Source organism: Apis florea, unplaced genomic scaffold, assembly GCF_048593485.1.
Source record: "Apis florea isolate Af1SG1 unplaced genomic scaffold, ASM4859348v1 contig_2293_pilon, whole genome shotgun sequence".
In the NCBI taxonomy this organism is placed as follows: Eukaryota; Metazoa; Arthropoda; class Insecta; order Hymenoptera; family Apidae; genus Apis; species Apis florea.
Window position 1 is genome coordinate 6,968,246 of NW_028256554.1, and position 25,336 is coordinate 6,993,581.

At 37.8% G+C, this 25,336-nt stretch overlaps 4 non-coding genes across 4 annotated transcripts; 2 read left to right on the forward strand and 2 right to left on the reverse strand.

Annotated features, from left to right (window-relative positions):
* Window positions 1–1,065: 1,065 nt before the first annotated feature.
* On the forward strand, window positions 1,066–1,280 carry LOC116414566 (small nucleolar RNA U3). The gene has a single exon (XR_004225109.1). It is a non-coding gene; the product is annotated as a small nucleolar RNA U3 (small nucleolar RNA).
* Window positions 1,281–1,633: 353 nt separating this feature from the next.
* Window positions 1,634–1,715, reverse strand: TRNAS-AGA (transfer RNA serine (anticodon AGA)). Its single transcript has one exon. It is a non-coding gene; the product is annotated as a tRNA-Ser (tRNA).
* A 20,525-nt stretch (window positions 1,716–22,240) lies between these two features.
* On the forward strand, window positions 22,241–22,314 carry TRNAI-AAU (transfer RNA isoleucine (anticodon AAU)). Its single transcript has one exon. It is a non-coding gene; the product is annotated as a tRNA-Ile (tRNA).
* Window positions 22,315–22,753: 439 nt separating this feature from the next.
* TRNAR-ACG (transfer RNA arginine (anticodon ACG)) lies at window positions 22,754–22,826 on the reverse strand. Its single transcript has one exon. It is a non-coding gene; the product is annotated as a tRNA-Arg (tRNA).
* Between the last annotated feature and the right edge of the window lie 2,510 nt (window positions 22,827–25,336).

A 25,336-nucleotide genomic window follows, 5' to 3' on the forward strand; every position in this document is an offset into this window, starting at 1 on the left:
AATTGATCGCGCTAGAAGAGATGTTAGATAAGAAACGTTTGAGCTTAGCAACAATTTTGCCCGTTTTAAAAGATGTAAATTGCACAAAATTAAATCGAAATTATCGAAAATCTGTTTTCCATCGAGGTGAAATTTCGCGAAATTAATTATCTTTTATCATAACCGATAAACTCGAACGCAACACAAGTATTTATGCCATCCATCACGATTAAACTCGTTTTCCAAAACACAGTATCCACGTCAAAAGTAACGTGGAGGTAATCGAATCTCAATCAGAACGAGAATTTCATTATCCACGCATCCAATGAAATTCTCCTCTCGAAGTTTTAACAAATTCCATCGTGTCAGACCGTCTGATGAATTGTTTATTCCAATTTCGTTTGGCGTAGGTGGAGCACAACCGAAGTAACCGTGCGTTGAACTTTCGAGAATGTATTACGTCGATGATGAAAATGGCAACTTTTCCATGTAAATTTTTTCCCAACTACTACTATTACTACTACTACTACTGGGGAAAACGAGAACGGGCAATTGTTAATTAATCGTTGGATCGTGGCCGATCGCGCAGATTCAATCTTTTAATTAAAACGCTGTGCAGTGTTCCTGAAACTTTTTACACTTTTTTATTTTTTTTTTTTTTTTTTATTCTTGTCTTTGCAGTTAAGAGTTTAGAATTATTGCGTGCTTCGCGATCGATATTTCTGAACTTGAGAATTTGAAGAAAGGAAATTATTAATGGCAATAATGTTGCAACTTCTTTAATTACGGAAATTAATGAGTACAATAATTATTCGTTAAATAAAGTATAATCGAGAAACGTTGTTTATAAATTTATTAATTTTGATAGGTATTTTGAAATGTTAAGTAAAGTACTTGATAAATAAACTTCATAAATTTAATTATATAATAAATTTCATAAATAGATAACACATGATATCAGCATCGTAAATTCTTCTTCAAGTATTTCAAGTTTTTTCTCATAGAGGGCCAAGTCGTTAAACGAGTTCTCGCAGTAGGGAAAGTGCAGAGTTGGCTATATATTGTGTCATTGTGGCTGAGTAAATTAAGATCGTACTTCACAGGATCGTTTCTGTAGTAGATCTTCTCAAAGCTCTGCCCTAACGTAGAGTTGATGCAGCCACGATGAGGAGCGATAGCATCTTTTCCTGAGCGTGAGGAAGGCTCGAGAAATTGACTTTGTTTCAATTTCTCAGTCATCGATGACCGTTCACCCCTTGTACTTAGTGCGAGGGGGATGGGAAAGATGCTTTCTGAGTGGTTTTGATTGAAATATCAAACAAAAAATTTCTTATTGCATAGAAAAATTAAATTTTTTTTTAGAAACAATTGAAATAATTTAGCGTGTAATATAACTTTTATATTCTCGAGCTAAATTATTATATATATTAAAAATATCATTATTGTTGTTGTTCAAATATTATTTACTTATTTTTTTTAAAAAAAAAGGTTTTATGAATAGTCATAATTATTATTATTAAAAAATATATACAAAATTGGTTAATTTTTTTTAAATATAACAATATATTTTGTTATTAAATAAAAACGTTACGTGTTAAAAGTAAAACGTGAAAAATAGAATGTAGAAAAAATTAAATTTTCAACAACTACTTTTCGCAGTCGGTAGGACTCGAACCTACGCTCCCAGAGGGAATCTGATTTCTAGTCAGACGCCTTAACCACTCGGCCACGACTGCTTGTTGATAGCATTTCTCTTATAAATGAACATTGTCTACAATACGATTAAATAAATATTATTTCAATTATTTAAAATAATTTCTATCCTTAATTTATAAATGAATTTTATAAAATATAAATCTTTTATTTATTTAAACAAAATATATTTGCATACATAACACCTTAAAATTCAATGACCCAATCTCTCGAAACACAATTTTTTTATTTCGATAATATTGTTATATAATATCATTAACTTAACTCTTTCAAAAATTATCCCGAATACAATCCTGAATCTGCTGACACCGCAGGCACAATTAGAAATTCCTCCAAATGTCCCATCCAATAAAACGAGACTACACGAATCATGTCCAAAACCGAAAGTCCTTAACTTGAAAAACCAACATTCATAAATCACAGCCATCGCTCGTTATAACAACAAATCTAATCCCCTTTACACTGTTGGCCAATTCGAATCAATTTCCATCCACCGTTAATACCCCGAGATCAATAAAGAAGTCAAAGCGACCGATTAACAAGCTCCACGAGGGGGGAGGGAGGGATCGTAAGCTATATTTTATCGACACGAATCGGTCAAACATTATTCGACAACGTTCGTATCGAGAGTTAAACGCGAGCCGAGCGAGAACACAAAGCCAAATCAACGTCGATGAATAAAGAAAGAAAGAAAGAAAGAAAAAAAAAAAAGAGCAAATCGTAATCACGGACACAGAGGGATGAGCTAATTAACGAAAGTGGATGGCAATGATGCAGCACGATCGTATAAATTTATCCCTTAACTTGGTAATATCCCCTTTCTGTTCGCGCAGAACTAATGGCAGCGGTATTTGCACGGTAAACGCGCGTCGTTAGTTTCGTCCGGCCGAGGCTAAAGGCTTTATTTAACAGCAAACAGGAAACGCGTGCTGCCGCACGGGACACGTTGTAACCCCGCGGCCGACATGTCACCGGGAAGCGGTGCAAGCGTTGTACAGCCTCGTGTCCACGTGGAAATTATACGATATACGCCGAATTACTTTCGAAATTGATGCTTTTTCTCCACTCCATTTTTGGATTTTTCGAGTTTTTGACGAGAGATCGATAATCGTATGGTAGATATTTAAAAATTTACAGAACGAATTGAATTGGAAAGATGATCATTCGAAAATGGAATTGCGATGAGAAAGAAAAGAGTATTCGTCGTTCTTTTTTCATTCCTCCATTTTTCCTTTAACACCAAACGAAGATATCTTCCCCCACCACGAAAGGCAACTAACTCGCCATCAATAAAATAGTCAGACGCAGGGAAGACACGCCTTATCGCTTTTCATACCTCGTTACATTTACCATTATCCTCGAGCGGAAATAGGATCCGTAACTCGTTTTAAATATTCACGAAGCTGTTTCATCCTTTTCTATATATATATATATATATATACTTTGCCCAACCCTTCCTACTGTCGATCACGTCTGGACACAGACGTAACTACAGCCCGATATAAAGCGACGACGTTGTCGGATTAGCTTCTTTCTGCGAGAAGACGCGTGTGTCGACGACGAATCGACGTCGTTCTTCGGATGCTCGGATTCCGATTCAGGCCCATCGAGGCGTTAAGCTGATAGCTTGGCAGTGGCGAGACGCAAATGAGGGGACATTCCGCGAAAGACATTCGCGGAGCTGAATTGGGAGATTTGCTCACGATCGCGAGGGATAATGCGTTCGATGATAGTGGAGCGTCGTTACTCGTCCACAACGAGGGAGATTAAGGGAAATTTTGTTGTTTGTGTTTCGTTTATCAACTTCGTCTATTCTTTCTTGATTACTGACTTTGTCTTCTTAGAATAATTAAAATAATTTCGAAGCATAACGTGGATACGTTTAGAAAGATTCTTCAAGGATCAAATTGAACGCGAAGTTCAATTGTACCTCGTCATTACTTAATAATATATTATTAAAATTCGTAGACTTTGGTTGAACAAAAGTATCCTCTTCCACGATTCTCTCTCGCAAAATTTACCCCTTTATATTTCCTTTCCTCTCCTCCCTTTATTACCAGCCCCCTCTCGGTTACACCTTTCTCCTTTTATTTCCCTCCCTCCCTCCTTTATTTCATCTTCAACGCTCCTTATCTCGCGAGAGACCGTTTCTCTTCCATCTCGTCCCAGAACCCGGTTTCGACCCCCTCCAGCCCACCGTTTCCCTCCCTTTAACTGGCTTCGTTCTCACCTATGGCCCCCGTTCTCTCTATTTCGAGGTCGTTCTTCCCGCGTAACTGCGCCATCGACGGTTACAAACGACCCCCGTCGAGTTTCGTGGGCTCGCAATGGATTTAAGTCACGTTCCCTCCTTCCTTGATTCGGCCACATTCTTTCCACGAACACTCTGCTCGAGATTCACCGGCGACACGAGCGTAATTAAGACGTAACGGCGGGGAAATAATCGGGGAAAAGGGGTCGTGGTGGATCGTCTTTATGGGGATGATCGATGTCGAGAATCGTGAAAACGGATTTGTTTTACGGAGAAAGATATTTATCGTAGATATTCTAGAAAGTGTTGGAGAATTGGAAACGATTGAACGAACGTAAAAGGGATGTTCAGTTAAATGTAGAAGGTTTAAGAACCCATAGATTTTAATAAAGAAGAGTGGATAATGTATATCTTGGTGCACACGTGTCTTTTAAGAAATCTATATAAAATGTGCATAAACTCGCACGAAAATATTCAAGGAATAACACATATTACTATGGGTAAAGGAAATTTATTATTTAAGCTTTTGTATCTTTAATTCTAAAAATTTCGTAGAAATTTCATCTCGCCCAAACGAACGTTCCATTATTCCCTCCTACATTTTTAATAAACCTTTCCTTCTCCACTTTTTTAGAACCATTAAATTTTCCCAGGATCCCAAATCCATTCGATAAACAAACAAAACCGTATTTTCGAAAAAACCAATTCTCCTTTATTTCTCGATCGAACTATTTCGAAGATAGGAAAATTCGAGCGTGAAAAATTTTGAATGGCGGTTTGAGATTCTCGTGACCTCCTCCCTTGAAACGCGTACACGTAGTAATAGAGAGAGAGAGAGAAAAAAAGAAAAAAAAGGATCAGTCGACAAGCGCCATCGAGTCCAGATTGGGTCGGGTCAGTGAGTGGGTTCGACATTGTACGAGCGAAGGAACGAAGAATTACGACTCGAATTGAACAGCGGAGTTATCTCTGGAGTAAGAGGAGTCGAGATAAAAACAAAAACCGTATCGGAACGGGAGATGTGGATAGAATTGATTTTGCTGCTGTTACACGCACTTTTAATTAACAATTTTATTCCTCAATCTCGATACTCGTGATTAAATTTTGTTGCTGTATATTATATTCCGACGAGGGAGCGTGTTTAAAAAGTTCTAATTGCAATGATTAATCATACGGACACTCCTCCTTTCCACTACTGGGCCCGATCTCTTATCCGAATTTTAATTTATTAAAAATCAATACAATTGAGATTCATCGATCTCTTTATCCGAAATAACGATAATCCAATCTTCCAAAATCGATCGACAAACAATTCGTGCAAACAACTGTTGTCGAGTGTGAATATATAGAGAAAAGGACGTGTAAGAGAACAATCGTGCAATTGAAATTCGTCGAGGTTTCTACCTCGAAACGAAATTTTCGTCCGGTAACAATTTCGGATGAGGGGGGATAGCGTGGCCGGCCGGAATTACGTACAAATGGATAGCGTTATCCACTCGCGGCGCGCCAATAAATCGTTTTATCCGGCGTTTATTTAAGTTCGGCCGGCGGGGCCATTTTTCTCAAACTATTCCGGCCGGGGCCATTACGGGGAGGGAGGAACCGTTTCGGCTATCGTCATTGCGATACGATGCAACTTCTCTCCCCCGGGAGAAACCCTCCTCTCTTAAACACAAGCTTTAACCCGTCCACCCTTTCATCCTCGGTTGCGAAACGTTACGAAGGGATGAGATACTCTCCCTTTCGAGTTTTTCAGCAGATGTTTATGAATCCGAGAATCTCGCATTCGACGGCGCCCTTTGAACGCAATTGTCGCGAGTGTATTACATGTCCTAAATCCTAGGTCTCTTGGATAAATGGCAAAATCGGTGAAAGTAATTTTTGGCCAAGCGAGGAGAATTGTATTTTATCGCGGGATTTAGATGTTTATCGTATCGTTTCTTTCTTTCTTTCTTTCTTTTTTTTTGCAATTTATTGAAGCAATAAACAAATTGGTTACTTGGAATTAGAATTTTTTAGAACTCGTTTTGATTCATCGCTTTTGGAAAGAAACTTGGTAGAAAAGTGTGGAAAAAAAATAAAAATAAAAAATTGGATCGCCCGATTTCTATAAAGCAAAATATTTTCATTTCTTGTTTTTACTTCTACTTCTGGGGAGTTTCTTTTTTATTAAATAATGTGATATGATCGGAGAAACGGAATAAGAAAATATTTCTAGTGATTGACGAACTCCCTTTTATCGTATTTCAACATTCTATTAAAGTAGAACAAGAATCACTTGCACTTGCATAGTGAAAATCACGAGTATCTCTGTTTTCCTTCTCTTTCACTCTCTCTCTCTCTCTCTCTCTCGTGAAACTGGTTAATCCACGAACCGTGTAAAATTACTCTTTCCGTCCTTTTTCCAGTCACCTGATTTTATACATTATACGAATTCGCCGCGAGAAATGTATCGTTGAATTATTTTCAACGATTTAACGCGATCATATGGAGTTAAAAAAAAAAAAAAGAAAAAAACGAAACGAGAAAATATTTAGCGTAAAATTATACGAGTGAAAAGAAAAATTTGTGAATAATTTTTGAACCTGAAATATACCGCGGATATATCATTTTTTAACCGTCTTTTTTACCACTCGTCGATATTAATTTCTTTGCGATTTTCGATGTTTTTTCGAAACAAGAGCCACCTCGTAAAATGTTGGAAATTTTCGAAATCTTTTGTTCGATCGTAATTGAACGATCTCATTGTTATCGATTCTTTCTAAATATTCTAAAGGAAAGTTTCGTAGACACCGTACGATTAGTAAAATTCTGGGAATTGTATAAATGTGTATACACACTGTTCGAGAGGATTCATAATAGAAAGTTTATGTTATGAAATTGTACGGTTCGCGGAATTCCCTCCGGCACGGACAAGTTATTGTTATCATTCGATACTTTGACACCGTGCGTCGAGGCGTGCGGATCGATCGCAATAATCGAGAGCGCAACAAGTGTCGGTCGACTTTTCCGAAGCGCAATTACAAATACCATTAACAGCTCCGCCTCCTTTATCCCCCAAGAAGAAACATAAACTCGGCCAATTTATACGGATGGAGAGGGAATTCCTCTTATCGATTTCATCCGCTCAATTAGCCGAATGAAATCCTTTCAGGAAATAGCCTCGGCTCGAACGTTTATTGGAATCGGTCGACGGCTTCTTCTTCTTCCACGTTTCTGGCAACAACTTTATAATTGCAAACTTGCACGCTCGTGACTCGACAATCGTAATCCACGATTATTAGAAGTTTAATTAATAAAATTTCTTTTCCAATGGATCACGTTATCTTTCCTTTTTGTCGAAAATATTCTTTCTCGATGATGAATTTCACATCAATAAGTCGTCGTTTCGTGTTATTTATCGAGTTAATCGAGTTTTCGACGCGATGAATAGGAAGGAACGTGTAAAACACTGTTAATCATTCGTGCCTTATAAACTTTAATTCTGATCCTTAATCTGTGCAGTTAACACGTTGTCGATGATAAAATTAATTTTATCCAGTTAGTAATAACGAGTTGAAATTACACGTGCGGGTAAAGAACCTAGTCAAACAACATTGCATCAGTTATAGTCGTGTTTATTTCACGTGTGAAAGGGGCTCGTCTGAGTACTGTTTTATGACAGAGAGCCGTAAACCAAGCATGCGAATCTTCGCCGGACACGTTGTTCCTTTGATTCCCACGAGAGAATGTCGCGAAACTACTTGGCCAAATGTCAATGGTGCATGATGAATGCATTTACGAGAATGATGAATCACAAGGACCGAGTGGAGAAATAATATTTTTTCCATAAATTTCCCGAGCAATATATTTTTCGAAGAGAATAAGAAATATTTAAACCATCTGAAGGATATCGTAAAAATTTCTACTCTTCCTTTCTCCTTGCGAAAGTGAAACTTGATCATTTCGTTTCACATCTTTAAAATATCCGCCCATTTTAAATCTAAAATCGCCTAAAATTCTTCTTTTAACGCCCCAAGTGTTATTCGATAAATTGTAATAAATAAAAAAAAAATTGACTTGCGAATGAAATTATAGGATAAAACAAAATTCCACAAGCCATCATCTCTGTTAATATAAGCTCGATTACATTTCGCCCGTATCCTCCCCCTTAATAAAATAAAATAACCAAGCGGACAACTCCATTAAACCGCCATTCTCGTAATCGTAACAATCGAGAGGAAATTACTGCTACCCTTCTCCAAGAACAAAACTTTCCTCCTTCCACTAAAAATCATCCAATATTCTCCTATTCTCCTGCCGACCAAGGCCGTAAACTCGGGCCGTAAACACCTGTGTGTAGTAAAAGCGCATTGGTGGAAGAAGGACGTGTCGATGGACGGGGTTGTGTCGCGTGCACAATGCAACCGGTGGACGACACCGTTGTAACCGATCGTTATTGCTACTTTATTGCTCGTAAATCGTGGCCACGCATCCTGCCCATAGAAGGACACGGGCCGAGTCCGGCGTATCTTTTAACGGGCGTCTCCAATGTCGCGCTCTCTGTCTTCCCCCTTCTTCTCTCTCGACGTGTTTTCACGGGGTGCTTCCATTCGACCACCAGAGGAGAGGAAAGAATTTTGGACGAATCTTTTTCGTCTCCCCGATCAGGAGAGAGAGAGAGAGAGAGAGAGAGAGATGCAAGTCTTGAATTCTCGATCGAAGACGTTGTTGGGGAAAATGATCGATTGGAATTGTCATCTTGTATACATATTTCCGAATTGTATGCAAATGATTGATTTATTACGAGAAAAAAATTGTTGCATCGAAGGGAAAACCTTTTAATCCACGCCAGATGGAAACAATTTGTCGCGTCAACGACAAATTATTTGGGGGGGTCCAACAGCCTCGTGTGAGCCTCTGGGCCAAGGGGTTTTCCACGTTTTGCATCGTGGAATTAACAGAAACGCTGGAATATCATTTCTACGGATGGTTGTCCGCCGTGGGAACGTATTAATACCGGTCCGGTTGGTGGGGCTGCAACGTTCCCATTAAATAATTAACGTTGAACAGGTACTACGCCCTGTTTCCAGCTTATTCGAAGTGAAATCGGCCGTTTTCGGAGAGCGGATGGACGCTCTCGTCTTTGTGCCGTGTCACCTGTGCGGTCCAAATTCGTGGATGGAGGTTCTCATGGAACTTTATGACGATCGCCCTCGCTAGAACGATAAATCGAACCGAGATTTCGTTTAATCCCTCCGTTAACATTGGCGGATTGTACGAAATAATTCGTTCGCCAGAATGTTTCGTTTGTAATTTTCACTCGAAGTATATATATATATATATAATGGGATCGTGATACACGATGATTTTGAAGCGTATCTTTGAGCAAAGTGAAAAACAAGAGGACTTAATTCGCTGGAAATTTTTTGATATCCAATTGTATGCAATCCTTATATAAGACAGTATAATCAGTTATACAATCATCGAAATATAAATAAAATAACGAGTTATTATATACACGTTCGTCAGAACGATAAATTGAACCAACCACTCGAAGTGTATATAATAGGATCGTGAGTGAATACACAATGATTTTGAAGCAAATCTTTGAGTAAAGTGAAAAGCAAGAGAACTTTGTTTGCTGGAAATTTTTTGATATCCAATTGTATGCAATCCTTATATAAGACAGTATAATCAGTTATACAATCAAATAGAATAACGAGGATCGATTAACTGATTCGTCAGAACGATAAATCGAACCGAGATTTGGTTTTAATTCCTTCGTTAACATTGTACGAAATAATTCAGAATGTTTCGTTTGTAACTTTCACTCGAAATATATATAACAGGATCGTATCGATACACGATGATTTGAAGCGTATCTTTGAGCAAAGTAAAAAGCAAGAGGACTTTGCTTGCTGGAAATTTTTTGATGTCCAATTATATGCAATTCTTTCTAATACAAGACGCTAATATGCAATCATCCCGTCGAGATAGAATAACGAGGATCGATTAACTGATTGTTTTCCTCCTGATGCAAACGATTTTAACGAGTCAAAAGATATCGCGTAACAACATTCGTTCATCTCCCTTACGATACTCGATACAGCTCGACACGAAATCATCGTCATGAGATTTCGGCCGTGGCGCCTCGCCTCGCATAAAAATCCGTTGCGCGGGACGCTTAATTCGATGTTATCTAACGGTGGCCGGCCGTGGCGGAAAGGAAGGAAGGGGACAGGCGGGGAGGACGGTCCGAGGCTCGGCCCGGCCATATAAATTACGTCCAGGATGTCGCCCGATGTAAATGCAATACAAATTGGACCGGGCTACTTATTATTATTCATTGGAGACATTTGTTAGCTTATCTGACGTCTCTCCTCCCTCCCCTCCTCTCCGTTCCGCTCCACTTTTTCCTCCAAACGCCGTCCTCCATTCTTCGTTTCTTTCTCTCTCTCTTCGCCCCCTTCCTTTTCAATTTGATTATTCGCCTCTCTCTCTCTCTCTCTCTCTCTCTCTCTCTCTCTCTCTCTCTCTCTGTACGCAGATCCGATCGTGGCTCGAAACTCGAGTTTGTTGTTGATTATTACCTGTTAAATGCCTCCGCTAAAACGGACCCGGGACGCATTTAAATCGCGTTCATTTGCAAACCGTGGGGCCAGAGAGAGAGAGAGAGAGAGAGAGAAAGGGTGGAAGGGAGGAGGAGAGACTTTGTAAACCGGCTGTCGCGCTCGATCGGAGTTATCTTTATTGTTCCTGGAAGGGATCGGTGAACGAGCGGAATATAAATTTATCCCGGTGCCCGATTCGAAACTGGCATCGGTGTTTCGACGATTTTCGCCCGAGTTACGAGACAGTTGCTCGATAACTCGAGGGATATAGCTCTTTCTACTTATAGGATTTTTTCCAGGTTTCTCGCTTTATGGATTCTTTGTTCTTTTTTCTTTTTAAATTTTTTTTTTTTTTTTTGAGCGTGTAGTTTGGATTTTTGCATGCGGAAAGAATTTTTGAAAAAATGTCTTTTGAGAATTTTCTTTACTTCGAATTCTTTGAATTCTTCGTTCCTTTTTTTTTTTTTTTCTGTCTTGGATTTTAATAATATGCAAAGGGAAGAAATTAATCGAAGGATGTGTTCGTTTTTTCGAAAGTAGATTCATTAAAAGCGGGTCGATTCCGCAGCTGTTAATACTTTTATAGATAAAATTTGGAACGAACGAGAAGAAACGAAACGACCTCCATTTTTCGATATCCGTCGTATTCAAGAATACCTCAAGATAAACAGAGAAAGAGAGAGAGAAAGAGGGAATAATATTAACTCGATAAAGCTTGGCTTTAAATCGAAGTAGAAAGTCTGTTTAGTAGAAAGAATGGAAACGGGTCACGGTTACGGCAATTCTTAATATTTTCAAAGCGTGGAAAATAATGCGGCATTCAAACTGGCCATTGGACAAAGGGGTATAGTTTGAACTCGCGTTTGAAATTCAAAGGATTCGGATACGAGGCACAAAGCGATCCTTCTCGTTTAACGAGATAAGTGTCGTTTCCACGGAAAAATCTGTTAAATATCTTACTCGGGAAATTTTCTCGTCGTCGAACTGAAGGAGCTACTCTATTACCGGAGCTCCACTCCACCGCTTACCAAAGCGCCAAGGTCGTTCTAATTAATCTCAAAACCGGGCGAGGATCATTGTTGTTGCGTCGTCGCGACCGACGAAATCGCTTTGTTCCGAACGGATCGCCTCGAATAGCTCGTGGTCGAGGTCATTAAATGAAGTTAATTATCCCCGTGCACAATGCATCCCTGAATTCTCTGTGTTTCACGACAACACGACGATTAACCGGACGAACGAATTGTTATCCACATTGTTGTGCAACGTCTTAATTGTGACGTGTATACGTGGCTCGTTTGCGGATGAATTAATTAAATCGATCCCTCGTTTATACATATTCCTCGTATCCCTTTTCGTAGAACATTCGATATTTCCAAGAATTTGTGGAATTTTTGCAAAATTTTCTCTACCTCTTTGTTATTCGTCTTATTTTCTTTCTTCTTCTTCTTCTTCTTCTTCTTCTTTTTTTTCTTCTTTTCATTCAGTAAAAAAAATGTAACGACACGTTTCTCGCCTCGTCAAACTTTCTGACGTTTAGTCGATAAACGTCCACCTGCCTCGAACAATATCACGTTAGTTGGGGCTTCCTATCCCCTCTTCCTCTCCTTTCATCTTCTCGTTTCGCATGCGAAACGAGGAAAGATTCGGGGGCGGCACCATCAGGAAATTATTCAGTTCGACCATGCATGGAAATTGCTTCTGGCCGAGAGCACTCGTACGCAAAACGCGTACCTGCTCTTCCACGTATCACGATTTTCGCGGTTTTCTCGTTCACGCATGCGCGAAACGGAAGAAACCGCATTTTATTCGAGCGCGCTAATCAAATAATTAACGCGGTGGCCGCTTCGACGAGTTTGTATTCGGGATATAATCGGATCGGTTGTTTTTACTCCGTAGATTGATTGAATTTTGAAAACGAATGTATCGATTAATGAATAAATGAATGTATGAATTTTTAATAAACGAACCGTGTATGGAGTGATATGGATGGATCTTTTTTTTTCTTTTTGGAAATATTGCTAATTTAATTTATAAAAAGAAAGAAAGAAGGAAAAAACGAATAAAATGAACGAGTAAATCGAAATCATAAATTGTTTTCTCAAATAGATGTATCGAACGTGCAAAAGTGACAATCCCTTTTGTTAGAACTCGAGACCAACTCGTGTGTATAAATAAAGAAAAGGAAGAAGAAACGAGTTAACGCATTTTCTTAATGGCAATAATAATATTTCTTAAAAATTGGCGCGATACAGGTCTCTTTATATCCGTTCTCCAATTACAGGGAAATATTATAAATTCAAATCTTGCTTATCTCGAACGGGGGGGGGGATTTTCGCCTCGAAACAAGTTGTAATCCCAACTTATCAAGGGGAACAGGACATAGCATGAGGCAACTGGTCGAGAAATAAATTATAAAATATATTAGGGATAATTGGCCCTACGCGTAATTGGGACTGTCGCAATAGAAGGTTACCAAAGTGAGAAAAAGCCGAAATGGATTCCGCGAAGGGGTCGGCCGAGGAAATTGCGGCGGCGGCAGCCGAAGAAACGTTCGAATCATGGCCAAGGAAAACCGGATTGTTACCAATTAAACGATTCCAAACGATCCTCCCTACCTCCTATAATTTAGATTTAACTTCGTAATTATGCTGGTAAATCGCGCTTTTAATTATCCTTCTCGGCTTAAGTTTCGCCCGGTATCAAACGCGAGGCTGCATGAATCTCATCTTTCTTTGAGCTGAAATTATTTTCTTGGGATAATTCGACCAACTTGTTTCTCGAGATATTATCTCGTCGTCCCGGAGAGTGGCGTTACTCATCGTGAAAATGGATCTTCCTTGGACAAGAGATGCTCCACAAAGATGCGTGGAGCAATTTTGCGTTTTAAATGGAAAGGGCCCCTCTCCTTCTCCTTCTTCCTCTTCTTTCTCTTCTTGTGTTTTTAAATGAACTTCGCCGGACGTTTCTATTATGTAATTAGTTTGCATGATAATAAAACGAGTGGAATTTACACTCGAACGAAGAAGTTTTCACTTCGAGCAAATGCAAATGGTGCATTAAAAGAGAATGTTCAAACGTTGATGAAGATATTTATTGTTTGCAACAAACGTTGTATTTGTCGTTTATGCGGAAATAGTGAACTCTCGTTGTACTCTTTTTTTCTCTCTCTCTGCGAATTCTCTTCACAGAGATTGTGTAAATTATACAAATTAAATATCAAAGTAATCAAAATAAGTGTGTATAAAGATAATAATTTTTCAGCTGATTTTCAACGCGATATTATTCGTTATAAATTTAGATATTTAAATTAATCCATCTTGCGCCCGGTATTTTGCAACATTGTTATTAAGTAAAACAGGGACCGTTCGGACGAGTTAATTTTAATGCAGTAATTGAGATATTTTATTGGCACCGGTATTATCGTTAGCACCGATGCGGAAGGTAATAAAATTTCATGGTAAGTTAAATCACTTTATGACCGGTGTTATTTGGCTTCCTGTTTATGAAAGCTGCAAAATCAATATCGTGTACGTGTTAAATATATCTTGGGGATTGCCGTTAATAAGGAAAAATGCTTTGGTCAAAATTACGTTACGTAAGCCCGCGTAAATGTTGCGCCGGTGTTCCACCTCGCTGAACGAAATATCGGGGAATATGATTGCGATGTTTATCTTTTTTTTTTTTTTTTTTTTTTTGAAAAAAAAAATTGAAAATTTCTATAAACGAACCAGATGCAGGTACAGGTGCGCAACGATTGAAATTGAAACTTATTTATTGTTATGTCGGTCACTACGATTAAACTGATATTTATAAAAATTTCATATCCGTTATTTTTTAAATTGGCCTATATTCACGTTGGTTGAATGAAAATGAATCGCGCAAATACGGTATTCGTTTATTTTCCTTCATAATTTTCCCCTACACGAGTGCGTGCTCGTTCTACGTGAATATACACGCGAATATTTGTCCGCAAAATAAACCGCTAGAAGTATCATAAAAAAAATTATTCGAAAAGAGATCTCAGAGATGCTGAAAATTTGGGGAAAAAAAATTGTTTAAAAGAATTCGTTGTCGAACTCTTGCAAAAATCGCTCGAAAGAATTTATTTTTCGAAAATTGTGCAAAGCGATTCGTCGAGAAAAAAGATAGCCTTCTTGTGAAAACTTATTATAAATTTCTCGACAAAGAATATAGAAAAATCGTACGAAATTTTCTTCGAAAATCCTGCTACAAATCCAATCAACTACAAAGATCCATCGTATTAATTAAAATTAAAAATAAATAAAAAAAAACCGTACGATTGAAGAGGAAAAACTGTTTTTCTCCGAAGAGAATGTTTTTTTTTTTTACTTTGATTCCATGGTACAACATAGAAAGCTACCTATCGACCGTTCAAAAGAGATGGTGGCGTTCATGAGAGTGCATACTTTAATCACATTATCCTTTCTAAAGAGGAAGCCCGTTCGAGAGAGAGAGAGAGAAAGGAAATTCATCCCCTTTTTCCCCATCCCCGAAAGGGATCGTCCGCTAATTAAAGTAACTCGAATGTGCAACGCTTGCATCTGACTTGCATAATAACACGGTTACAAATACCGACCATTGGAGGAAATTATTCGAGAGAATAATCGGGATATTTAACGAGTTCTGGCCATTAGATAATTAACAAGACATTGCGAATTATACGTTGTTCCGTTGTTATCTCGCTTCTTTTTCTCAAGCTCAAATTTAAAATCCTTATAATCGAATTAATAACAATTATACGCATTCGATAATTTATCATCTCATTGATCGGAAATATATTTTCAATTTAGAAACGACAACCACCACCACGCGTATCCCTTCAAAAGCGGCGAACTCTCTACAACCATAAACGCAACGCGATTGAAAAGAATTCGAAATTGAAAGCGGCCGATCGTTAATGGGGAGGAGGGTTCGAAGCTTGGTCGTTTGAAATCCAGATTTCCAGTCCGCTGCTGCACGCTCGGGGATAGATCGCTAATCCTCTCTGCCTTCGAACGAGAGGGAAATACAATCGGCCACTCTTCCCCTTCCCTGTCGGCCATTCTTCGCTCCTTAAGGGCGCGCAGAAATGGCAGAGTGGAAACGGGAAATTGTCGGCACTCGATCCACCTCGGACGTAAACGAAGACGTAGTGAGGCGTGCAATGATCAAGTATATCTTGGAAAAGATTAACGACTGGCCACGAGAATAAGAGAGAGGCGGTCGAGAGAGGATCGACGGCACAAGGAGAGAGTAGTCGAGGAGGGCCAATTACGGCCGTCTCTCCTCGATCCGTCTCGCCTCGATTTCGACTCGATTCCCCGATTTAATCGAAGTTCGACGGGCCACGGATGCCAACTTGGGCGCAGAAAACGTCTAGAAAGTTAGGCTGCTCCCCTCCTCGGCCGCATCCCTTCGGATCTGAATGCGGAAAAGGGGGATGGGCGGTGATGTTTGACGGAGGAAGTTGGTGCATTGGAGATCTTGCAATTAAAAGTTACGGCCTCTCTCTCTCCTTCGATTTTTTGGGATAGGGTGGATGGCGATGGAGGATGATCGAATCTTGGATGACCGGTTGTTGCGTGGATCCTTTGAATTCAGAGGGAACTGGTACGTGATGACCGATCGAAAGAAATTTGTCTACAGCGTTTCGGTATATTTTGTGCAAGTAGATTTAGTTTCGTCAGAGGATATATTTGAGTTTTAGAGAAAGGATCAAGATAAATTGGGATCGATGTCTCTTTATAAAGATCGATGCTCTTCAAGAGGAGGGGGGAGTACGAGTTTTCGGAACTTGGGAGTAGATTTGTCATTGTTACTCTGTGTTGTCTTGGGATGGTTTAGGAACAAGGGATGCTAGAACTGAATCGATAAGATGAAATAAGAGAAGATTCTTCGAAGGGATAGGAAACTTATAAATAAAATAATTTTTCGTTCGGCAACGTTGTATAAATTAAACGCAAGATAGCAAGTTTATTTAAGTACACTTTCCTCAAAGTCGTGGGATTATTTATTCCATCAAACTTCATCCAAGACTTCGTCCAAGATCAATTTAAAAGTTCGATAACCAATGATTAACCGGATAAATTTAATTTAAAGTATCGATCGGGAATACCAAACGTGTGTGATGAAACGGGTGTGATACAAGCGGATATAGCAAAAATATCCAGCCATCCCACAAGTAAACGTCGTTCGAAGGGGTTAACTTCTCAATTTGGAAACTGTCTCAATTTTTCGTTTCAAACTTTTTTCCGTTATCTCAATTTATTAAATCGAATTAAAATTAAAACACCAGAGATAGAAGAATAGTAGAATCAGCCTCGTTTACTTTTCAAACAAAATAAAAGATTTGATCGCACAACGCTGCACTCAGATAGCTGCACACGATCGCGTCGTTCGCCGCTTGTTAGACGCATATCTTGATATTGTTCCAAACTGGTCGAAAGGAGGAGTTTCGCTCGTTCCATTATCGCGAACACGTAAAGGAGATGGAGACTTCCGCGGAAACTTCTGGAATTCCAGACTGGCTCTTATCAGGCCATGAAAACGAAGTACAGTTTCTAAACGATCCTGAAGGCGCCCCGTGCCAACCACTTTGGCATATACTAATTTTATGGAATGCTTGATCCTCCTCTCAATGTTTACCTCCTATCATTTTAACCAATTGCAACTCCCTCTCTCTCTCTCTCTCCGATGCTTTGCGAAAATTTAAGCAAGATTGCCGTTTATCGAGCTCGAATGGAGCGAGATTCGATTAGATTAGAATTTCTCAAAGAGTGTCTCGAAAGACTGGTTCGAAAGGATTTGATAGAAAGAAATTTTTTTCAATCGCGTGTGAGAAAAAAACAACATTTCGAAATCCTACAAACATTTATACCCGTACACTGATCTCACCGAACCCTTGGACGAGAAGAGGGTAAGCGTGGTAAAAATGGTGTCGCGGCTAGGTGAACGAACTGGCTCGATGAAACGAGAGAAGAAACAAGAGAAAGAGAAGATATAAAAACGGGAGAGAGGGAGAAAGGAAGTTGAAGAAGTAAGAGGATATATCGGAATAGCTAATAAGGAGACGGGTAGCGCAGGAGAGCGCACCTGTAGGCCGTGTCCCCCGTGTTGTAACGAGGTGAGGAGGGGGGAGAAACGTTTGTATCAAAGGGGATCGCGGCACGACCGAGTGTGTCCATTTGTTTTCGACCTTCCCTAATGATCGTTAAGGACCAATAAATATTTCGCGGCGGAAAGAGCCTCTCTCGCGGAGGCGCGATAAAACATTTTCTAGTTTATATGCTAATATCAGCCCTCTAAGTGGGTCTCGCGTGAGAGAGGCCCCTTCGACCAGATCCTTCCTTTCGCTCCTCTTTGCTTCTCTCCTCGGCTGTATCGTGACGCGGAATTTTTCTTTTTTTTTTTTTTTTTTTTTTTTTTTTGCGGAATGTTTGGAAGAAAGGAGGAAGGAGAGTTGGAGAGGGAGGGAGGGGGAGAGAGAGGAGCTTCGTTAGGACGGCGAAGGGGGCGCGTAAATGGCGAGGAGGATTCGAGTATTGCGGTCGTTGATAAAATTGTGAAAGGGGGTTCGATATCGGGTTTAATTTAACGTTGCAATATTGGTGAATGATTTTTATGGGAGAGACGATGCTCTTATGCTTGAGAGGTTTGATCTTTTTTCACAAGTGTTGTAATTGGAATGTGTATTTGGTTGATTTGAATTAATTAATGGCGGGTGCATTTTATTCGATTTTTTTTTTCGGGTATTCGTTTTCGAGAGGAATCTATGTGTTTTGTAGAATTTTTATAGAATTACTTTTTAGAGAGATTCAGTTTATTAATGCTTCGAGCTTGAACGAGCTTGAAAATGCAAGAGAATAATATCGATCGGTTTATTTTCTTTTCTTCGCGATTGTCGTTCAAGCTCGATGAAGATTGAAAACGATATACGAGGATTGATTTTCTAATTGGATTTTCTTTTTTACCTTCTTCTCGGAATATCTTCTATTTTCGCGAGGCAAGAGAATGGGTTGAAATCGAAATGAGAGGGTATGATCGATTGACGTCAAATATTTCAGACTGTTTCGCGTGGAATGGCGAAAGGAATGGCGATCGAAGGTTTTTTGCTATGCCAGTAGAATCGAAGTACACGTGTTCTGGATGGAATAAAAATCGTTCCATTTATCAACTTTTATTTTTATACATGCACGATTTTTGTTCCTTTCTGGATCTCTTGCTTTTGCGCGAAAACAATGTTGGAAAAAATTTACTCGAATATTTTTATTTTCATTTTTAAGAATTAGAATTGAATACAAATATCGCTCGTATATTTTTATTATACAATATTAATTTTATAACAATACGAGCTTCAATATCTTAGAGTAGATTAATTATATTATTCTCTATTCCATTCATTAATGCTACTCGCTATGTAAAATATTTTAAAATCTAATTCAAATTTACCTTACCTTCGTTATCCAATAATTCCTGAAACTAATAGCATCGAATTCTAAGATTCTAAAGTTTTTTATTACACGATTACTTTCATTAAAATTTATGAATATTCGCATCCACCAAAATTAAAGGAGGAATAAAATTTTCACTTTTATCACAGAGATTATGCGATTATACATTTTCGTAACTTATCACGTGCGTCTATCCATCGTGCGAAACAGTGAAATTATAAACTAAAACGGGGATCGTAATTCACGAAGAAGCGGCTTGTCGTGCAAAGGGACAATAAAAAAAAGAAGAAGAAGGAGAAGAAGAAAAAGAAAACTGGTTCTTTTGTGAGAAACGCGTATATCTGCTCGCATAAATCTGTCGCTTAAGTGGAGTCTCTTATTTCAGTGTACACGTTATGCTCGTAGCAGCAGCGTGCTCGTGTCACGGCTACGCAAATAAACTTTAAGCTCTTCGAGGAGGGAATTATTTCGCGTATTCCTTTCCCGTGGGACGTTTAATCCGCGCATCGTCATTTGCGATAATTGAAGATTTGTATCTACGTCGACTTAGTAGTTATCTCTCTCCCTCTCTCTCTCTCTCTCTCTCTTTCTCTTTCCCTTCTCTTTCTACTTCTTCTTCTTCTTTTTTTTTTTTTTTTTTTTTTTAATTAAAAAGCAAATTCGGTGAATTGTCGCATGGAAAGAAGCTAATCTTCTTTGGGCCAATTGAATTACGCGGAATTTAAATTTCGTAAAGGAATTGTTTGAGGATTGTTATCGCGATGAAATAGTACGAAATTGTAGAAATTAAAAGATGATATATAATTTTATATTTCGTTTGTTTTACAATTTGTTTTGCAATGTTTTGAATCCTGTGATTCTAATTTTAGAATATTCCTTGATTAATTGTCGTTATTGGCAAATATAAAATATTTTAATTATATTTATTATTTAAATATATTTTAAAGTTAAATAAAAATCGAAGATTCGTATTCGTATCTAAATGTTCGAAAGATTAATTCACAAGCAACAAATAACATATTCAATTTCGTAATAAGTGTTTCGCATCATTTCATAACATTTCATAAGATTACGAATTAAAAAATATTTCGCAATCGTACGATTATGATTTCGAGGCGAGCAATCGTCTCGTCCATCGTCTCAAGATAGTAACTTCGATCTAACATTAATCAATGTTCCGTATCGACGAAATACAATTAATCATTCATTTTAGATTAAATTATAAATTGTGTTCGTTGTTATTAATTTTTAAATTAACAACGATATCTTTATCTCTCGCAATATATGGAAATATTTTTCGTTACGAATCTCGTTTGTATAACAGAAAACGTTGCAAAACATTTGATCACACGGAAATTAATTAAATTTAAGAAGAGATCGTGTTGGGAATTATAACGTTGTAATTCAATTTTGTTCGTTTAATGTATGGAACACGTGAAATGGTTACGCTCGATCAGATACAGTAATAGCGAGTTAATTGAGACAGATTGTGGGCAAGTTTCCTCAACTTATCGATTATATTTTGTTTGTAACGTAGAAGATTAATTCGAAATTTTATATAGATACGAGTATTTTAAAAATGATTTATGAAAAAAATCCTGAAAGTACGATAAATATAACATTTTTCTCTCTAGAATTACGTATATACGTACGATTCGGTGAAATTGAAAAAAAGTAAACATCTTTCTTAAAAAATTTTCGAATAATTGGAAATAAAAAGTAAATTGTACCAGAGTTTTAAGATTCGAATAATCTATTCTAGAAGAAGACACGAAATTCCAAGTGCCATTTTAACAAGGGAAAAAGAAATATTGTCTCAAGGAAGGTTAAAAGCCGAAAAGAAACCAAATAAAATACAATGTGAAGCCTAATTAGAAACACGTTCTTTCTCGTACTCGTGGAAATAAAAAATACCACCTCTTCATCTCGCTTACCGCTTAACAAGGTAAGAGTGATTCGGTTCGCTCTGGGGTGCCAAAAGCTCCCTCGCCCCGCGCTTTACGCGCGGAGTCGCGCGCGTTCCGCTTTTGCCCGCTCGCTGGCGCGTCGCCAACCGTCTCGCGGCGCATTTTCAGCATGGCATAACACAAAGCCGAAGATTTATAACGGCGATGCGGCCGAATGTGTGTTTCTCGACGCGTTTCAAGACCGCCCTCGGCCTCTTGCGAGGCCCACCGAGTCAGAGATCGGCAATAAAACTTTGATCTACGGCTTGCCGCTTTCCTTCTCTCGCTCGCCTGTCATTTCTTTCAGAGAAAGAAAAGTTTCACCCCTGTTGAAAATCTGCTGCCAGGAAGAAACTCGAGGAACTGTAGTAGGAATTGCCAATTTGAATCAACTCTCTTGTATTCCTGTATGCTTGTAGGGATTTAAGTTAAGGTGTGAATTGAAATTCGTTTTTTCTTGAAAATTGATTTACCATTATTGGAAGGATTGAATTCTCTTAGAGAAATTTCGAGTCGGGTATCGAATGTTTTTCGATCGATATAATGTGAAATGAAATATATATATATAAAAATAGTAAACTGAATGTGAAAAGCTTATAATAAAATGCTTACACGATGGCCTAGAGAGGTCACGGATTCGATTCCCGTGCGAGGTCTTTGGCTTATTGAAAAAGAGTTTCATTGTTCGCCGACGAGAATAAAACATGTTAATAATAAAGAGTGAATTATTCATGCGATTTTATATCGGGGCCTGATAGAAAAATTATAGATTTGTCTAAAATTATCGATAAATATGAGAAGAAATAGAAGATTTCGTAATTATAGATTGGAGTGGAGGACATGGATAAGGTTATAATTGAAGAGTTGTGTGTTCGAATTATACGTTTAAATCCAGTTCCATTGATATCTAATCTTAGATTCTATCTTTAATGATGCTTCATCTGATATACATATATCAACGTTATGTGGAAATTACTTATTTTCAAACGATTAAATATCACGATACCATCATTTGTTACTAACAAGAACTGAAGAATAATAAATGATTCCAATCAAAATAATCGTGTATTGAACATGTCAATTTAATCGATGATCATTTCAATTCACATCAAGTTGTACTTATTACTATTCAACTCATCTTTTCTATTCCTGTGTATAGATATAGATATGTAATGAAACACACTATTTTAAAATATTAAATTTAATCAAATATTTTTAATTACAAATTTTCTTTAGTGATTGTAAAAAAAATATTGATATTAATACTGTTTGGTATTTATTCGAAAATTTTTCCTATGTCTTCAACATGGCCCATTAGCTCAGTAGGTTAGAGCGTCGTGCTAATAACGCGAAGGTCGTGGGTTCGATCCCCCCATGGGCCAGATTTTTTTTTCAACGTCGAATAATAATTCTTATACATTGAAGAAACATATCTCGATTCCTTTTTTTAAAAAACACCAATTATCCTTCGCTTCCTTTTTACGTCAAAATTCGATAAGAAACTTTGAGGAAATACATTCAAGCCTTTGTCTACTAAAAATCTAACTAATTCTAATCTAATTTCTCTTCTGCACGAAGAAACCAATATCCTTTTCTTTTCTTGTCTTTTCTTTATGAAAAGAGCAATCCAAAATACACAATTTATCCAATTAATGCAATTTGAACTTTTCTATCAAACGACAAATATAAAATACATCGTTTCAAAAGAATCTACAGTAATTTTGATTCTACTAGAAAATGATGAAACTAGAAAAAAAAGAATCTATACAAAATTTAAGAAAAATTTTCGAAAGAAAGATTAGATAAAATAAAAGAGAACCTCGATCCTGCCAGGATTCGAACCTGGAATCTTCTGATCCGTAGTCAGACGCGTTATCCGTTGCGCCACAGGACCTTGCGATTCTGTGATTTGCAGTTTCTGGTTCTGGCCAATTCCCTTTCGAATATTTCCTTCGGTTAAATACGAAACGTTCTTTTACGACAATTTAACCCTGTTTAAACCTGTGAATCATAAATACAAACGCATCGAATAAATAGAATAAAATAAACTTTTCATCGTGGAGAAAATTTAACGACAATCGTTAAAGCTTTACTACCACCGAACGTAAATACTCCATGCGAAACGATATTTCGCAAGTTTTGAATATTGTTATATTGTTTCCAGTTTTGTCCTCGTGATTAACTTTCATCTGCATTTGTTGCGCAATTGAAAATTCGCCAATTGTATCACGATAGATGAACAGAAACGAAACTCTGTTTCGACAGTTTTTCGTTCCAATTTGCATTTAATTTTGGAAATTAGTATTATTACGTAGCCACAATATTCTAATCGAATACGAAGAAAGGAAAGTATTTAAATGATAGAGGATGAATGATTTTGCTTTCGCGTGAAGCAAATTTTTATATCACTCGAATACCGTAAAAAAATATATATTTTATTCTAATAAAATCGAAATAATTCATTAAAAAATAATCGCAAAAATTTGCACCGACTTCTCTAGAAATCACATCGATTTGTAGAAACAACTTGTTCGATCACCACGCCCATCCCAATCAAATTCAACCACAATAACCAATAATTAAACACGCCAATAAATTAACAACTAATAACGCGACAATTAACGCCAACCATTGTTAGCATCCCCGCATTGTTATCTCAAAGATCAAATTCTATACGGCCCTCTACAAATCTCTCTTCACATACGTGGGTTCAAACCCTGTCTCGAATCACGAACACCCTCTTTATTCCTGGATGCACATTATATCAAAGCATTGTGTGTCTCGTTAACCACGCTAATGATCATTAATCCACGCCCACGATAAATAAATCTCGCCCGTGAATAAGCGTGAAGAAACAAAATTGTAGAGTAAAAAATTTTCTAATTCGTCGTCTGGAATTTTTTCCATCTTTGATTATTGAACACCATTCCTCGATATTTGTGTCGATCTGATTTTCAAAATCTCGACGATGTTTCATTATAAATTCATTTTCTTTTTCGAAGGAAATTCGAGCAGAGAGCTCTGCTCAAAAGTTTAACCCGTGAAAATATTTAGAAAAAACTGATTCTATAAAAGCGAGTAGGAAGTCGGTGGTCGCGAAAGGGTTAACAAGGCCCGGTTCATCGATCTGGAATCTCGATGCGCCCTCCATCGTCACGAGTTTCTCGTTCTCCCGCGAGCCTCTCCTCGCGGACGGCGGTTTTAAGATCCACGACACGAATAACACGTTCAACACGTGACCGGTCGTGGCTTCATCGTCCTCGAACCGACACGACGAGCCTTGTTTTTACTCGGCCTGGCGTCGAACATGTCGCCTTTCTCAATTATAGCGAATTAGATCTAAGATTATTGAAGTTAATACGATTTCTAAACTGTCGATTAAACGTGTTCAGACTTCGAAAGGAAAATTATTAAGTAAATTTGTATTTTTTCGTGCAATATTATATATATATATATTTTTTTTTCTTTAACTCAATGAATCAATGCAGCTCGTTACTTTTTAAGAGAAGAATGTTACTTCGAATGTTTTTCTTCGACAGTTTATTATATACTACGAAAATTGAGGAGAAAAGATTCGTACACGAGATTCTTCAAAACCTTTCTTCTTCGAAATATGATTAATTCCACAAATATTTCAGCTTCCAGTCTTCGCCGTCTTTGCGTGTCTGTATCTGGATGTCGAAAGGGAGGTTCGACGTCCATGGAAACTTGAATCGTAAAAGTTTAATGGCGTTACGAGGACGAAGGCACGCGCATGAATCGATACGCTGGCAACAACCCTCCTCCCCCGACTTACCTTGATTTCTGCTTGAATCTGTCGCGCGACGCAGTTCTTTTCCCGATACCTAATTGAATCTAAAAGTACTCGAAGAGTGGCATCTTCCCTGTTCAAGCCTTCAGAATTCTGGATAATCGAGCTCGTGGATTAAATTTTTCCAGAAACGAACGAGACTGTTCTTGAGGAGATTTTATATGATAAAATTTAAATGCTATTACAAGAGCAAAAATATATTCGATAGAATATTTCACAAGGAGATTAAATTTTAAGAATATTAAGTTTGTGGAGAAATCTCGAGACATCTATTTCTAATGTTCGCTTGATTAAAGATGTAAAAACGATTGGAAAATGAAAAGTATCGCGATTCGAGATACAATAGCAAAAGAAGTTTATGGATTCTCGGATTGCTAAATGCAATGGTTTTATCCACAGTCAAAGTTCGTCCAAGCATGTAATATTTAAGAAAGCAAGATGAGCCTTTCTGTATTTTTATGAACGATTCATGACTCTTTTCCAAACTTGGAGTAATTGCACACGGTATCTGCAAGAAATTACACAGTTTCTTAGATCACAGCCTCGATTCTGCTGTTATATTATTCCGTTCTTAAAATACAAGCATCCTATCT